The following is a 16,666-nucleotide window of genomic DNA, read 5'->3' on the forward strand; positions in this document are numbered from 1 at the left end:
TGAAAATGATGAAAAGATCCAGTTACTCAGCCTGCTTGAGTAAGACTAAGTGCAGTAGACTTGCAGGCAAAGTGAAAAGTGGGGTTTTTTTCCCCAAAGCAGAAAGATTTGCAGGATTTTCTAAAAATAGCCCTTCAGCTGTTGATTTTTTTGAAGCAGACAAGTAAAGCAGATTAAATTAATACCCAAAACAATCAGCAAACATGATGCTTCTGCGGGCACATCTGTGGGACAAAGAGACTATTTTTCTGTGTCAGTGATATTCCTGAAATATGGTAGGTGCAGTTAATTTCAGATTTGATGGTTATTAACATTTCTGAAATGTCTGAAACACTGGCTTGGCTCTACTGTAATGCACTTTTTGAACTGATAGTGTTTTGTAATCCTGTTGTTTGGTGATGAATATTTGCACATTTTCTTTGGCTTGTGCCCATAATTTACAAGGAGATGGTTTGTAGATTGCAGAAAACCCCAGAAAATTTCTTGTCTGGGTGTACTCAGACAAACTGAAATAAACCTTCAAAGCCAAGATATGATACATGCTATTCCTGCTTTGAACACTTTACCTTCATCACATGTGACCTTGGTGTTTGATGATTTGGCACATTGCCACAGCAGAATTCGATGATCCACTGGAAATCGTGATTCTTTCATGTGGAAAACAATAAAAAGCATATGGTATCAATTATACTTCACTATTTCTTTGAGAATTCAAGCACCAGAAATAAAAAACACTGTCTGAAGACTTTGAATTTCCATTAACTGGAAACAGTTGGTATAAATTATTTTTACTGAAACTGCTCTACTGGCCCTGGGTAATAAAAGCAAAAATAACATTGGCATTTGATTGACTTCATAGGTGCAAGATATGTCATGCTCAGAGGGAGCATAAAGTTCCAGGTTGGGCAATGGAATCATTTTATTAAATACCATATTTGTCATGGAGAAGCTCTTGGGAGAATCAGTGTCCTGTTACCTTAATTTCTACTGCATCTCTACTGAGCTTGGTGATTTGCTGGCCGAATAAACTGGGTAGTGAACATGGTGGTAGCTACACTAAATGTAGGAGGTAAGAAGAGAGGCTTCTAGAGTAATAACAAATAAAAAAATAAGAATTTTTTGTGAAAATGAAAGCAGAGTTCTTCAGAGGAACAGTTTTGCTGGAAATGTATTTCTAAAGCGTGGCTTGGATCTGGGTTTTGGAAATTCCAGAGCTGTGTATGTTGTGGTGCTTTACTCTCCCAGGGAGCACGATCATTAGAACTGACCTCACAAAAATCAGTAACTACTATGCAAAGAGTTTCTTTTGTTCTTGATTCTCTTGTTCAAGATTGAATTACTCTGCTGAATTTAGAGTAATTCTGAGAGGTAGCATCTCCAGTCAATTTCAATCAAATTTATATTACACTGTGTTTATCTCAACGCCCAAGATTTATCTTCAGTGCTTATTACCACATTTGGTAAGCAGCCTTTTCTCTATGGTTTCTGTAATAGGAGCAACTCTGTAAAAATAGTAGCTTGTACTCAAATAGAAACTTAAATTCAGCTGATAGCAGCTCTGAGATAGAAATTTAAACAGAATGCATCTGCATTTGTTGTAGGAAAGCAATAAGCAAATCAATAAAATGTTTGGTAACCAGGAACTAAAATAGGAAACCAAGTTAACTTCCAGATTTCTAAATTTTGTCTGTAAGGAGTACTCTTACCCCTGTTAAATGTGACTAAAATCAGTGGGGTTGCTTGTGTAACTAAATACCACCTGGTATTCAGAGCAGGTTACAGAGTTACAGTGTAGGTTTATTATGCAATAAAAAGGGGCATGGATAACTCACCTGGGAGCAGCCCTTGTCTATGCTGTCTCTTATGTGAGTATGCTGGTGATAAGGAAATGTCTCAAAATTCACTGTAAATTACTCCTGTTTTCTCCAAACAGTTTTAGCTCCAGTCCTGATGGCTCAATATACAAATGCTTTCATGTACAGTTCCCAAGTTTAATAATATTAAGAACATCATATGTACTTGGAAAACATTAGCATTTATTTTTATGAAATGGCATCTGATAGTTAAACTGCCGTATTTTTTCCAGACTTCTTTCATTAGAGAGACTGATGACTGTTACTACAAATATCCCATGGAGTATTCAATTATGCTGGAAGGAGGGTAAAAATGATATGCCAGAAGCTATGCAAGAGAGATGATGCACATTATTCTAATTTTATGAGGTTGTAGATCTTGAGAAAAGCAGAGATTCATAATGCCACTCCCTGAAATAATTAAGAAAGTGTGTGTCTGATTTATGTATATGTGGTGGGAAGCTAGAGAAATTGACTGAAAATATCATAGAAAACAGAATCTGTGTCAGAATGATCTGCCCAAAACTCCACATTTAAGTTTATTCTTAAAATTGAAAAATGTCTTTCTGTGCTTTTGTCAGCCATTGTTTTATCTTTTGCTCACAGTGGTTTGAAGTTAGCTAAAAAGAAGTGTAGTCAGTGAAAAGCACCCTGATAAGCCATCAACATGATGTTTTGTGAATCTTGCCTCTGAATGAGAACAGAAATCAAGTCATGTTTCTTTACTTCAGACTAAGGACTGGCATGATGCAGCAGGTAATTTAAGTGTATGCTTGCAGGTAAAATAACTTTTTTGAGAAATAAGTCATCTTTGTCTTTGGAGGAATTCCTATTTTGATGGCTCAGGGGCAAAGAACTGTGGCAGGTTTATGTACAGCGTTGACTTGAGGTCAGGGACAGCTCTGTGTTTGCAGATCTTGAGGTAGAGTTTGGTAAGGCCAAGTTATTTTTCAAGATATTTCTTTTTCCTCCCTTCAAGTGCAGCTTAGGATTCTGTCTTCAAATGACTGTAGACAGTGAAATAGTTCAAGTCACTTGAATGGAGTATATTTTTTGTATTTGAGTTGCTTTTTGTTGTGAGTTGCTTTTTTTGATAATTTGCTTTGCACTTATTCCAAGAGCACGTAGGGAAAGCAAGCTCTCAGTTTCTAGGGGAAATTACAGATAAAATTTTTCCACTGAAAGTGCAGGGACAGTAAATTAATACTTCTTATCCTCATAATTGTTAATTTACATGTAAGGCTTTGTTGCAGGATTGATGAGACTGTCTCATCTGGCAATGTTTTCAAAGGAAAAACAAGTCTAAAGACTTTGGGTTTTTCCCCTCAAGTCTACTCCATTTTCTCCAGAAAATACTGGATTGGACTCTGATCTCACTTCCAGTTGTTCTAGATGTCAAATAATAATATGTTGTCTTAGTATAGGATTCAGGTGGCAAACTAAAAGTGCAACTATTGTGTATCTCATACTTCCCATTATTTGTGTCCAGTGTAAATATTAAGATCTGGTTTGGGCATCTTTGTATGTAGCATTAATCAACTCCTTATTATTTCAAACTTTGTAACAAATGTGAAATCTGGCTTCATTGCCTGATTCATAGTTCATTGATATCAGTGGTGGGATTCCCATTAATGGCAGTGGTCATTAGATAATTATGATTGTTAATTTAACAGCCTGGGTTTGAAGTGTGGAAGTAACCTGACAATTTGCAGTGTTTGATGGTTTTTGTTGTTGTGCTTTTATGGTTTTCCCCCAACAAGATGAAGGAAAAGAAACATCAGAAAGGTTTTGTTTGTTTACCAGCTACTAAACAGCAGAGGAATAAAAGTTGTGTGTATTGGTATCTATATACAAAAGTGAAAACACAGCATCTGTACAGTCAGTTCTTTCTAAAAGTAATTTAGTTTGTATGCTAATAACATTTAAATGTGCCATTTACATTCTATAGCAAAAATCTGTAGCTGGTGGATACAGATTATTGTGGTTTAGCTAAGTGTTTTAAACCCAAATAAGGTAATCTAATTAAAGTGAAGCAAGAAAAAATGAATGTTGTTTTGCAAGTTCATTTTCTTACATGCTTCTTTCTTTAAAGAAAGAAACCAGTAAATATCTCTTGGGTATGGGATCTGTGATTTCTCTGCTTGTAGCACAGAGAAAACATCACCAGGTGCTCAGCCCAGAAATAAGACTCTCGTGTTGAGATTACAACTGAAGACAGACTTAATCACTTTTTTTTTGTTTTCTGTGTTGACAAAAGGACAGAAGTAGCACCTTATTCTGAAGAAAATTTGTATGTGTGTCAAATGCACAAATACTCAGTTTTGTGCACAGCAGAGAAAGAAGCTTGTCTTTTCCATCCTCAGCAGTCCAGCTCTTCTCACAGTCCTGTGAATAAGAGAAGCCAGCAGTCAGAAATGTGTTTCAGGGTGACAGAAGTTTTTGTTACAGGATCTCAGCAGGCAGGGAAGAACGAGACCTCCCACATGACTTGGAAACGGAATTTACGCACACCTGCACACAGCTCTGCCTGAAAAACAAGGACACTGAGCACTGGTAAGTACCTGTCTTGTTTCTTACACCAAATTCCCTACAAGGTTTTTGCTGCCTGCTGGTGGTTTATTTTCCCATCTTTCTGAGTAAGTTATTTTTGAAGGTCTCAGGTAACAGACCCCTTTCCTAAGCTGGTGTTCTTGTGTGTCCTGAGACATCAAAAGGAAATATTTGAGGTGAGGGAGTGATCTGAAGAGAGAGAGGAATGCTGTGCAAGTAGGATGGGGTTATTCCATGTTACTCTTTTGAGAGAAAGGTGGGACTTGGAGAGTCGTCAGTGCCATACAAATGTGCATTTGTGGGGAAGGAGGAGGCACCTCTTGTTGATTAGTCTCATCAAAACACGTCTGTCTCTTTTCTTCTTTCTTAAGTGTGAGTCAAAAGTGTATTTGGACAGCTTGAATAAAATTTTGGTTTTTAGCTGGAACAGTACAGCTAAATCCTTGTACATTATGAGTTGGCACCACTGCACTGAAATCAAAGAAGCTTTGTTGATTTATATCAGCTGTTGCATATTCTTAACTAGAAAAGAGTGTAATGTTATGTGTGTAGTAGATGTCCAGATCCAAATGTTTTCAAGTTAGTTCTTTAGCTAGCTTGTTTAGGTGACTAAAATATCCTGAAAATACATTAAAAAAATAAAATTAGGAGTTTAAAAGAATGTAGTACTCCATGTGTGTCTAATTGGGCTGTATGCCGTACCACAGTAATCCTGAGGCATGCTTCCTTCATATTTGTGTTCTAAATACTACAATATTTAGTGCAGCTCCTGTTTTGAGGGAGGATTATATGTGCATAACCTTGCCTGGAGAAACCGCAGGATGTGTATAAACAAGTGGTGTTTAAACTGAGGCTGTGATACCAAATCTGACTGTGGCACTGGTGCAAAGAGAAGATGCAAACTGCCAGAAGTGAGGCTCACAGCTTTGTAGGGTTTGCTCACTGGGACAAAAGCATCACACTGGATTCATTGATTGATGGATTGCATGCCAAAACCCACTCAGGGTCAGACCTGGAATTACCTGCCACAGTGCTCTTCTGGCCAGAAACTTGGATGAGCAGACTGTGAGGAAAAGTGTCTGTAAGAGGCAGTGACCCCCCCAGCCCTGAGTCAGAACTTGGGGGAAACCAGAAGCTGTTGGCCTGGAACAAAGTGAGTGTAATTGGTCTCATCTTGGGAGGAAGAACTATTTTTGCTGGCATGTTTTCTCCTCCACTTGGCAAAGACCAGTGTGTTATGGTAAAATCTTGGAAGTCCATACACTGTCTGTGGGCTGTTGCCCATCTTTCATATGATCCATCTTCCATAGCACAGCAGTTTTCTTGACAAGATAGCAGTGCTGCAAAAAGGATTTTTTTTCTGACACTCAAACAGTTCCATGTTGTCTCCCCAGGACTGATTATCTCTTGGGCCAAGAAAGCTTCAGTTTGGGTGTGTGGAGCCAGGCACACACTGCTTTTGGCTGTATTTGCCAGGGTTTGGCACTTACATTTCTGTCTGACTCTTTGCCTCCAGTTGTAGCTTTTCCTCTTCTTGCATTTGCATCTGAAAGGTACTCTGGGTCTTTTGCTGGTATCCTGCACCTTAGGCAGTTTATAATGGCCTTTAAAAGGTATAAAAGAGGCTTCTTGGCATAGCAGCTCATCCAAACTGTGCTGCCAGAGCTGCCCCACCAGTGACAGCAGCGCAGGAGGTCTTTGTGTCTTTGCATGTTTAGCCCTAACTCCAGAGCCTCATTGTTTCTCTGCTCCTGAGAGAAAGGGATGTGGGTTACAATGTTTTGGCACCGATTCCATCTCCTGAAATATTCCCAGGGGTAAATGAAGTCAAGAGAAGCGTGGGCTTATGTGGAGACGAACGGTGTGAAAGGCGTTGTGGAAAGATGGAAGTGTTGGAGAGGGCTTAGGTTTAACATGGCAGTGGATTAAGAATTTGCAATTTCAACCTCCCTTTATTCCCCAGAGTGAAAGACTGGAAGGGAGAGGATTAACTTTGCATCAAAGCAGTTACACATCTGAGAGCAGGCATCAGTTGGAGAACCAGGATTCTCAGCCTTTCAGGCCATGAAGAGCCTGCTGTGCCCACAGAGATGTGGGAGGATGCAAGACCAAATCCCTGTATTGATAGGCAAGAGTTGTCTGCTCTTAGGAATTCAAAGCAGAGGTGAATGTAGAAGAGGTGGCAATGGAAAAAAAAGCAATCAAAAAATTACTGCTAGGATCTTGTGAAATGGAAACTAATCCTGCTGTTGAACAGAAGTCCTTCTGGCAGGTTGTCAGTAGAACTGGCAGAGGAGGATAACTTAGGGAAGTTTTGGGATAGGCCACCATGCAAAGACAGTGCAGAGCTTCCTCCAGCTGATGTACAGCTGTTCTCTCTCTCTCTGAAAAAGAAAAGTAGACCCATTTACCTAGAAGTCTGGAAAATATGTTTACTAGTCCTGCAAGAAATAGGGAACCAGGATGAGCATAGAAACTATTGGTCAACTGGACGTGAAAAATTCAGGAAAAAGTTAGGCATGCATTTTGAGTAAGGATTCTTATTTTAGCTCCATGATATCCTTGATCCCTGTTTATTTTGGTCAGTTGCTAATTAGTAATGTGATTCTTGTCTGTGATGGTTTGTATAAAGTATCCTTCATTCTTGAGTGCCCAGAGCTCTCACTGGCTTTAATGCTGGTTTGTGTTACACTTGCAATTCATGACTAGGTTTCATTTTAGGCATCTATATTTAGTTTTCTAGAGCACTGCTGAGGGAAAAGAATCTGCCCCAATAATACATCTCTGAGGAGTGCTGGTTGTGTGGAATTTGAGCAATTTAGCAGAGTAAATCAGTGCCGGGTATAAATGCAGCTCTTGTAAAGTACATGTTACACTAAATACCAAGATGATACGTTGCATCTTTGCACCCTCTTTTTATCTTGAATGTTACAATCATCTCTCTTCATTGTTGCATTTAGGAACAGGAGGATAGTGGAGAGTTCAGACAGCCATAAAAATCAATGTATGTGCAGATTAGAAGTCAGGGAAGACTGCTCTTAAAATATGCTGGCACTCCCCTAGTTCAAAATGCACTTAATTGTCTTCAGAAGTGGCAGAGTGAGCCATGCTCATCATTGAATGATAACAGGATGGAATGTACACCACAGTGTGACAAAATGCCCCTGCACCACTGTTGGGTGAAAACAAATAACCTTTCTAAAAACTGGTTACTAAAATTTTAGCTTTGAAAGGAAATGTGGCAATAGTAATAAAAATGTCATTATAATTGAGTCAAGTCAGTCCTACACCAAAAGTGATCTATTAAAACAGCAAGTTTTTCAGTGCTTATCTGTATAAAGTGATTCCATTCTAGAAAATGGCAAATGCAATTCATTTTTAATTGTTAAGAGATAGGGTAAGCTGGAAAAACTAATTGACAGTTATACCTGTGTTGGAATATATCTCTTTTACGTTATGTGCCATGCTCCAAAAAGAAAAAGAGGTAATTAAATTTATACTTTTACAGCCAAGTGGCACCTCCAAATAAAAATTTACTCAGAGAATGACAAGACATGGTTTATTCCTGTGCAGAGCTGCTAATGTAGATATCACCACAATTAGCCAAGTATCTTAACTACCTAAACAAGTAGTTAATGTGTCTGTATATGACACCTCCACTCTGAATTTCAGCTGTAGACCCAAGAGTGCTGCCTCATGCTGGTGCAAAATACAGGTGTAAATTATTCTGCAAGAGACTGTTGAGCTGAACACAAATTTAAATAATAGAAAAGTCTGCCTCCATCTTTTTTCTTCTTGTATGTGGCTTATTTTAGACTCCCATCTCTTCAGAGTAGGAAGAGATTAATATCAGTTAATGCACTTTATTATTCTGTACTCCAGTGCATTCCTCAAAAGATCAGTAATAAAGCTTCAAGGATCTAGACAATAACACAGTGCAAACAACTGTTCTAGCTCCCCAGCTACTTTATTTTTTAACATATAGCCTGTGTTTGTCCCTGGAAGATAAGATCTGGGTTTAATTATGCCCTGGGACAGCCCAGCAAAAGAAGAAATGTCAGGAAGGGGGATACTTCAGGGAGCAAAACATTTGGGTGAACTTCCTCTTGTATATTTGGAGAAGCATAGGACTTAATTTCTCTGAAACATAAGCAGACTTTTCTTCCTCTCTCTGGAAAACCCATGAGTAATTGCTATGCAGAAGTAGTAAATAATATACTCAGGAGTTTATTCCACAGTATTTCATGGTACTTTACTTGTGCTCCTGTCTGTTCTTTGAAAAGCTATGTGAGAAATTAATTGAAGCCATTAGAGTTCTTGAACATGGCTGTATCTCTCTAAAAATGTGTTTTCCAAAATGACAGAGGACAGTGGCTGCAGACAGGCTGCATAATCACCCCAGCAATGGCCCAGCTCCAGACCACTCAGGACAGGCAAACACAGAAGCCTTCCCCTCTCCTCAGATGCACAAAAGAGATCTCTGCCATGGCCAGAAATCTCTGTTGCTCAGCAAGAGCAAAGTTCCTCTGTCATACACATTTGCACCGCCAGGTCTTGTCTTCAACCCTTTCTTGTGTCAGAGGTTTGCCAGGAAAAATTATCCTTTCAGCCAGGGAGCCATGTGTTCTATGCAAATGAAAGCAAATAGTTCTGGTGTTAATCATCTCACTTGTCATTGAGCAAAACAAAGCTTTTGAGGCTAATTCAGAAATTATCATCACATCAACATGCAAGCTTTGCTGGCGCTGCTTACCTGTGCCAGCTTATTCCCATAACACACACACACAGGACTGCCTTGACTCAAGATCTAACAAATAGATCCTGATTTAGTGAAAGTCACTTGGAAGACGGTGTTGAATTCGGAATTTTATTTATTTGTTTTGAAATAACTTGCTGGACGAATGTGCCAAAACTTGGGAAACATTGGTGGGCATTACTGGAAAACTTCTCTCGCTGTGCCTTAGCAGAGGCCTGTGCTCTGGTACAGCTTGCAGTCCACTACTTTACCAATCTTTAGTCCCTTTGCAGATATACAGGGTTGCTTTATTTCTGAGATAGAAACCAAACACAATTTAAAAAGCAAAAATGTTCCTCATGAGGATTGCAGAGATTTACATCTAGGTTTCTCTTTCTCCTAGAGAAGCTCAAAGCCTTTTAGTCTCTTCAGTGCTTTGTGTCTGTCACTGTACCTGTCATTATCTCATTGTTGGGGTTTGTATGTTTGGTTGGCAACACATGCTCGTTTGCCTGATTAGCACCATGCTTTAATTTCATTTAATAAGTGTATTTCAGAGTCAGAATGATCCTCATCAACCGGAGTAATTTATCTTTGCCATGTAGAATTAATTAGGATGAAGACTGTCAAATGAAATGTAAAAAATAATCAGTGGTTCTCATTAAGACATAATAACAAGATTTTTTTGTGCTGTTTAGCAGTTTGGTTTTGGTCCCAGCATCAAATGTTAAGAACTGTTACATGTTGTGAACATTAATTTTAATACATTTGATCTGGCACCATGCAAATAATTAAATCCTTAAACTTCATTTGACAACCAATAATTTAGACTTCTAGCTAAATACTGAAAAAGAGGTTTAAGAATAGGTAGCTAATTTAGGCATACATCAGAGTTCCATGACATGTGTAACACTTGAAAGAGGAGCTGAAGCAGTCAGCTAATGATTGTATCTAACATCTGAGGCCTGATACAATTTTGGAAGAGCTGAGGCAAATAAATAAAGAGAAGTTCCCAGAGAAGTGTGTCAGGGCAGTAAGGGCTTTAGAGCAACTGGAGGATTTTGATTTGTTTTATAAAGGCTAGCCTGACATTTCTCTTGATGAAGCTGGATGTAAGAAGGATGGTGCAGATTGATTCTCCATGTCCCCTAGGGATAGGGAGAGAACTAGTTTGCGCAAAAAAGACATTTTGATGTGAGAAAGAGCTGAGCTCCCAAAACAGACAGCTAATTCCAAGTGGTGGTGTGTCTTCCTTCTCAAGAGTCTTGTTGTCAAGAACAAGGCAGGCAGACATCTCCCAGGAGTGGAGGATATACTTGCCCTGACTGGAGAAACTACTTGGCTCCTTTTCTCTGCCTTTGTGCCTTTTTTCTTCCAAGGGTGAGCCAAGAATGGAGAAAGGCAGTAGGCATTCATAAGGAGTACACTTGCTTAATGGTATTGCCTCAGCCAAGGTGTCAAAGTGTGGTCTAAACACCCAAATTCATTAAAACTTAAATAAGAGTCATGAGATGAAAGGGGTACATAGCTTAAAACACAGATGCCTGTTGAACCAGGACAAACATCGTGGACTGGAAAATGATTTCACCAATAAAAAGTGTTGGCTGTGTTTGAAGTTAGGGAAATTCTTCCTGTTTAAAAGTGTAGGTTCTGTATGATGGCAACATCATTTATTTTCTGGATTTCCTTTGTATTGTGGCATTTTCGGGATTACAGTAAACAAAAAGCCATCATGAACTGTTCAAGGAATATCAGCTTTATGGCGTTAGAGATGTCATCCCGATTGCCTTCAATTAAATCCAAGAAATAAAGTCTCACCCTTTCCAGCTTGTTATTGGGCTGTGAGCCCAATGAAGTAATTTTCCTTTGATTATGCAGCCAGTCCTGAACATATGAATAGATTTGATGACTGCATGCTGTGGTTTGTTGTGGTTTTTTCATTTTATGGATTTTATTCTGCCTGGAGGCTATACAGTCTGTTATGCTACCCATCAGCCTTGGCTAGAGAGTCCAGCTTGGAAAACACTGTTCTTTTCCTGCCAACTTGTTCAAGCCTACAGTCACCCAGCCTACAACAGCTTGTCAGCTCGACTGAAAAGAGCCAAGTAAGACTTTACCATCATGTTTCTTTCCCTCTTCTTTGCAAAAGACAGTATGTTTCTTGATTCAGATTGGGCAGAAGTTCTTGTGCTGCATGGCCAAGAGCTCTGGTAATATCTCCTGTGTTCAGAAGAGGCAGCCTGGCCCTGTTAACCACTGAGCTCTGAAGAGGAGCCAGGAAGAAAACAATTCTTTCTTGTGAAGTTATAGGAATGTTCTATTCGTAATGCAGACATGTTTTTATGAGCTTCAGCAGCCTAAACACAAGAGGGAGATGTAATTTCCACCATTTTGCTGTGGCAGGGGGAAACAGCGTGTCCTAAGATCATGGGATGAAGGGCTACTGAACTACAGGGGATTAAAATCCTCCTAGGCATCCACACGACACGTGGCATCAGTGTCCAAGCCACAGAGCAGAATGCTCATCAGAAACACCCTCAGCACAGCCCACAAAACTGTGCATTTTCAAGTGAGGTTGCTGTCAGCAGCAGAACAGAAACACCAGCAAGAGGAGGGAGGGGTAGCAGACACAAACCTGGCATGTGTGTTTAGGGAAGACTGCCTGCCTGCAGCTCTGCGCACCTTAGCTCAGCGTACCTGTGCAGGGCCATATGGAGCTAGCTAGTACCACAATCCCACAGATTCATCCTTTGCCATTCAGCTTCGTCACTCTTGGGTACTTTATGGTCCCTTGGGGTTCAAATGTTTAAATTTGCTGGTATAGGAACCCAAATCCTGCCTCTGTCCACCTTTTCTGTTGCAACTTCTGAGAACCCATTGCACACTGATTTGTTGAGCATTTTGGCATGCCAAGGTACCACTAGTTCTCTCAGTGTAGGCAGGCATTTTCAGTTCCAGCGTGCCACGTGTTAATGGCACGGGGGAGAGAGATTCTGCATCTGCCTGGCCGTGCCAGTGATGCACACAAGAGCAAGAAGTGGTGAGACAGCACAACAGTTGCACCAGAATAAGAGCAGGACCATCAAAAAGACCCAAGACCATTGCTCCAGGTCAAAAATCAGAGATATAATCAGAATTAAAACCTCCTAACTTAATTTAGATTCTTCTCTAAGAACTGCAGATGCTTTCATGCCACGAACTGGGAGGTGTATTTATCTGCATTGCCTGCTAGCCATGACAACACACGTGGCTGGGAAGGTCTTTGTTTTGTGGCCAGCCAACACTACAGCTCATCTCTCCCCTCTCTTTGCTTTTCCTCCCAGTCTCAGTCCCACTGGGGCTTTTGTTTCAAGTTCTGGTGCCAGATTTTCTACATCTCTCCTGGAAGGCATTCTGCTTGTAAACCGCCAGAGCTCTCTTTTCCTCTAAGTGTTCACTCCTTTCTTCTCCTTTTCTGGAGTCTTTCCTCTTTCATTTCCCATTAAACCCTTTTTCTGTGTCTCCCTGCCCAATTTTCATCTTGTGCAGCTTTTACAGCCTACAAGCCTAAAATTTTTTGTAAGTTCAATTTCTTGGGGGGGCTGTGTGGTTTCCTTTTCTTCTGACTGATGTCGATTGCCTTTTGGATCAAATGTTGACACAGCTTGTGCTTCCAGGTAACACATATAATACCTCATGGAAAAGAAGGATTTCTATCCTATAAAAACACCAAAGTATGAATTGATTTGAATATTTTCAAACTATGGTTGCTTAAAATAAAGTTATTTTTCATAAGCTTCATAATTTATTATGAAGGAATATTGATAGAGGAAAGAAAATATTTTAAAAGTAAGGTTTTCTGCAGTATCATATATTCATCTGCTTTTCACAACTGAATGGCTTTGAAATGCTCTGTTAAGCTGAGAGTAAATACAGCATGAGAAATAATGCTCTGTCTGTAAATGCTGAGATATGTGTATTTTCAATACCAAGTACACTATTATCAAAACACATCCTATCAATTGCTGAAAACAACTTTCTCCATATTTGAGTAATGTTTTGTATTCATTTATTTATCTAGGATGAAGAATAGCAGGAACATGAGAGGCTCTCCTGGGAATGCATCGAAGGAGCGCTGGTGGAGGCTCTCTAGTTAATCACTTTGTCAAAAGGAGTACTTTTTCCAGTGTGCAACATTATTCACTTAACTTTTCATTAGGCCTTTTCATGTAAGTACTAGCAAAGCAAGCAGCTGTGACACACAAACCTTCATTTATGCCAGATCACTTGAACCTCCTGACTTTTCATCTGTGCATCAACAAATACAGAATATGAATGAATATAGAGCTGGTGCGTTGCTAACCCACAGCAGGCTGAGCTCCCTCAAATCCCAGTGCTTACTGCAGTCTTGCTCAGTTTGCTGTTCCTATGTCATAAGTGAGTGCTCCTCAGAAAGGACATGAAGTCCCTGAGCACATGTGTCCACTTCCACCATAAAAGTGGATTCAGGTGCTTGGCATGGCTGTCTGCAGGCAGATTTTCCTTAAATAATTGATAGCTGCACTCACAGTGCCCAGGGTTCTCTGGCTGGCTGTACCCATGCTGTGCTTATAGGACTTTACAGAACACGTGTCACTTTGTTGTTGACATGACTTATTTTCATGTTTTCAGGTGAAAAATTATGCCAAATGAACTATCTCACACCTACTATGATATGATGAGAAATTGCTGTTTTTACAATCAAAGCTGTCCTGAAATGTTGTGGAACTTTTAGTGTTGTGAGGCCCTAGGGTTTGATTGCCAGAAGGTACTGAATGAAGAAAGAAGAGAGACATCTTAGAAATTAACCTGAGTGATGTTCCATTAAAATCTTCATATAGGCAAAAGAAAATACATCAAATGAGTTGAACCAGGAACTTGCCATTAGTCTAATTAATATCTTGTTACTCTAGTCAAACATATGTGATTAATTCAAAAAAGCCTCGTAAATGACATGGTAGAAAGTTACAGAAGAAAATCTTCCCATTATCCACCTCTTTTCTCTGGCATTGTCTCAGGGCCCTCAGGGCATTGGTTTTGGTCCCCCTCAAAAAGAAGGGGATGTTTATAAAGTTGTGTCAGCATAGTAAGGACAGAAAGGGTTATTATTTGTTAAGGAGTAGCAAATTGTTTTCTAGATTCTTCTTTTATGCTTTATAAACAGATGGAAAACTTATTGTTTGCTTTGAGCACAGACTGGTGGAGCTTGTGTGACGAGGCTTAGAGCAGATTTGCAGACACGGTGTGGGCAAAGCAAGAACATTGCACTGGCTGGACTTGGGGTCAGCTTTAAGCAAGGCCTTGATGATATAATTCTGTGCAATTAATAATGGGTGTTTGGTGGCTCTTGCAATGGAATGGCTGGTTTCTTGATAAAGCTGATTTTGTTTGAAGACCAAAGTACATAATGACTTGCAGATGGAATTAACCCTTTTTATTGTAGCTGTGCCATATCCTGTGTTGCGCTTTTCAGGTGTAATTGCTGTAAGGAGCAGTAAGTGATGTTTCATGCCACAAAAGGATAGCTATTCATTGTATTTGGGCTTCCTCCAGATGAAAGGTAATGTCTGTTTCTTAAATGTTTTACAGTTTTTAGAATTGCTTTGAAATTCTCTGCAGTTCTGCAGTTTTGGGGGCAAAACCAAAAATTTTGTAGTGACTGAGTGAACTGATTTATGAAAACAGTTTGTTTCTAGCAGCTATTTCCCAGACAATTGTATATGAGTATAATCTGCATATATTTCAAAGATATGAGCATTTGAGTCAGAAGAGATGACCAGTGTTACATCAGAATAGTTGATTATGCTGGTTCTAGTCACATAGCAGACTTTGGATCTCCTCTTAGAAAGTTCTTGCAAGGGCATCCCCAAGAGTCCATTGTTTCAAACCCAAGTTTTCCTGCAGAGTAAACCATATATGACATGGTTTCCTTTCATGTGCTTGGAGCTACTGGGATGCTTTTGAAACTTCCTAGTGCTTGATGGCTTGAAAAACACAGTTTTGTCAGGATGCTGCACACCTCTAACTTCCACTGATTTCTGGGATTTGCAGTCTCGGTCTCAGCCTGTACCAGCTGTTCATCTGGCTCAGCGTCACCTCCTTAACCACAGGCAGCACTTCTGTTGCATAATACAAAGGGACTTGGTTTCTTTTTTCCACCTTTGCTGCCTCAGTCCTCACAATGAACTGAAGAACTACGTTTTTGTTTGACCCCACAGCTAAGGACAGCTTTAATGACAAGGTTGGTTTCGTAGACAGACCACTGAATTTTGTATTCCTCTGGCATTACGGCATAGATGTTTTGTGCCAGTGGTGTTTACACTGGAAAAAAAAGAGTTCCTTTATGTACTATGAAAGCAACAGATTGAGTACAGTAGTTTGTTCTGCATTTTCTGTATTGTTTGCTGACTGTTATTAACTCCACCTCATTTATTCCTTTAAAAGCTTGGAAGTTTCAGTTGTGTAATTCTCAGTGTGCTAAAGGCTACATTTGAGGTATGTGCATTCAAAAATTGTTCAGTAGGGATAGTTTACTTCCACTGGTTATCATTTCAGGCATGTTTGCAACAAGGAGAAAAAAGGTTTTATTCTTGTTTCAGATCTGCTGTGTTCTAGGAAATTCAAGCACATGCTTTGAAAGCATGAAAGCCTGGAGGTCCCAGAGCAAAATTTTTCTAGTCTTGGAGGCCAGGGAGCTAGAAAGCCCATTCTCCAGTCTTTACATTTTATGTCCTGGAGTAAGAGAGGTCATAATTGTCTTGTTGCTTTATTTAGCATGAGTAACTGAGTGTGGTCACCTTTTAGAACAGTGATTGTGTGCATGGACCAGCATGGGTGAATTTCCTTCTGCTGGAATGACATGGCACCACCATGAACAGCATGAGCAGGGACTTTGGAGGGGCAGCACAATTTGCAGCTCAGGAAACCCTAATCAAGAGCAAAGGAGTGCATTATAGCAGATATTTTCATATCATTAAATACAGTTTAGTTTTTTTTCTTCAGATGATATGAGGGGCTGCTCCTATGTAAGAAGTACAACCCTGGCATTTATTGAAATGTGAAATTAGCTGGTTTGTGTCTGTTTTGGAGCTTTCCCTCTGTCTTGTGCATCTTTTTGGTGACTTGGGCGCTTCTTGGCTGACTGGAAAAGCTGCAAAGCGTCTGGGCTTCAGTGCTTTCCTGCCAGGAGGGTGGTATCTAAAGGAATGGCTTCCACATGGAGAGCAGTTGTACATCTGCAAGTGTATTCTGTCCCTTAATTAATAAAAAGAGCCTTATAGGATGGGTACAAGCCCATGTTAGTTATGGCTTGTCACAGGGCTTTGAAAGTGTCTTTAAAAAACACGTGTGTGTCTGGCATGAGCTCTTTGTGGGGAAAGACACATGGAGTGGTTGTAGAGCAGTGTGACAGACAGATGGACAGGGTGATGGATTGGGAGGGATAGGCCAGTGCAAAGCTTGTCAGTTGAGATAAATGATAGAGGAAAGAAGTTTTGACACGGGACAAATT

General features: G+C 39.9%; 1 long non-coding RNA gene across 1 annotated transcript in view; it reads left to right on the top strand.

The window, feature by feature from the left end:
• Window positions 1-2,459: 2,459 nt before the first annotated feature.
• The window catches only part of LOC111929029 (uncharacterized), an 89,972-nt gene continuing 75,765 nt past the window's right edge, over window positions 2,460-16,666 (top strand). Inside the window, exons 1-4 of the long non-coding RNA XR_015286592.1 lie at window positions 2,460-2,609; window positions 4,302-4,406; window positions 13,199-13,346; window positions 14,630-14,716. This is a non-coding gene — a long non-coding RNA (uncharacterized LOC111929029). The remainder of the gene's footprint in view (window positions 2,610-4,301; window positions 4,407-13,198; window positions 13,347-14,629; window positions 14,717-16,666) is intronic.

This window comes from Cyanistes caeruleus, chromosome 5 (assembly GCF_971803275.1).
Source record: "Cyanistes caeruleus chromosome 5, bCyaCae1.hap1.1, whole genome shotgun sequence".
Classification (NCBI taxonomy): domain Eukaryota; kingdom Metazoa; phylum Chordata; class Aves; order Passeriformes; family Paridae; genus Cyanistes; species Cyanistes caeruleus.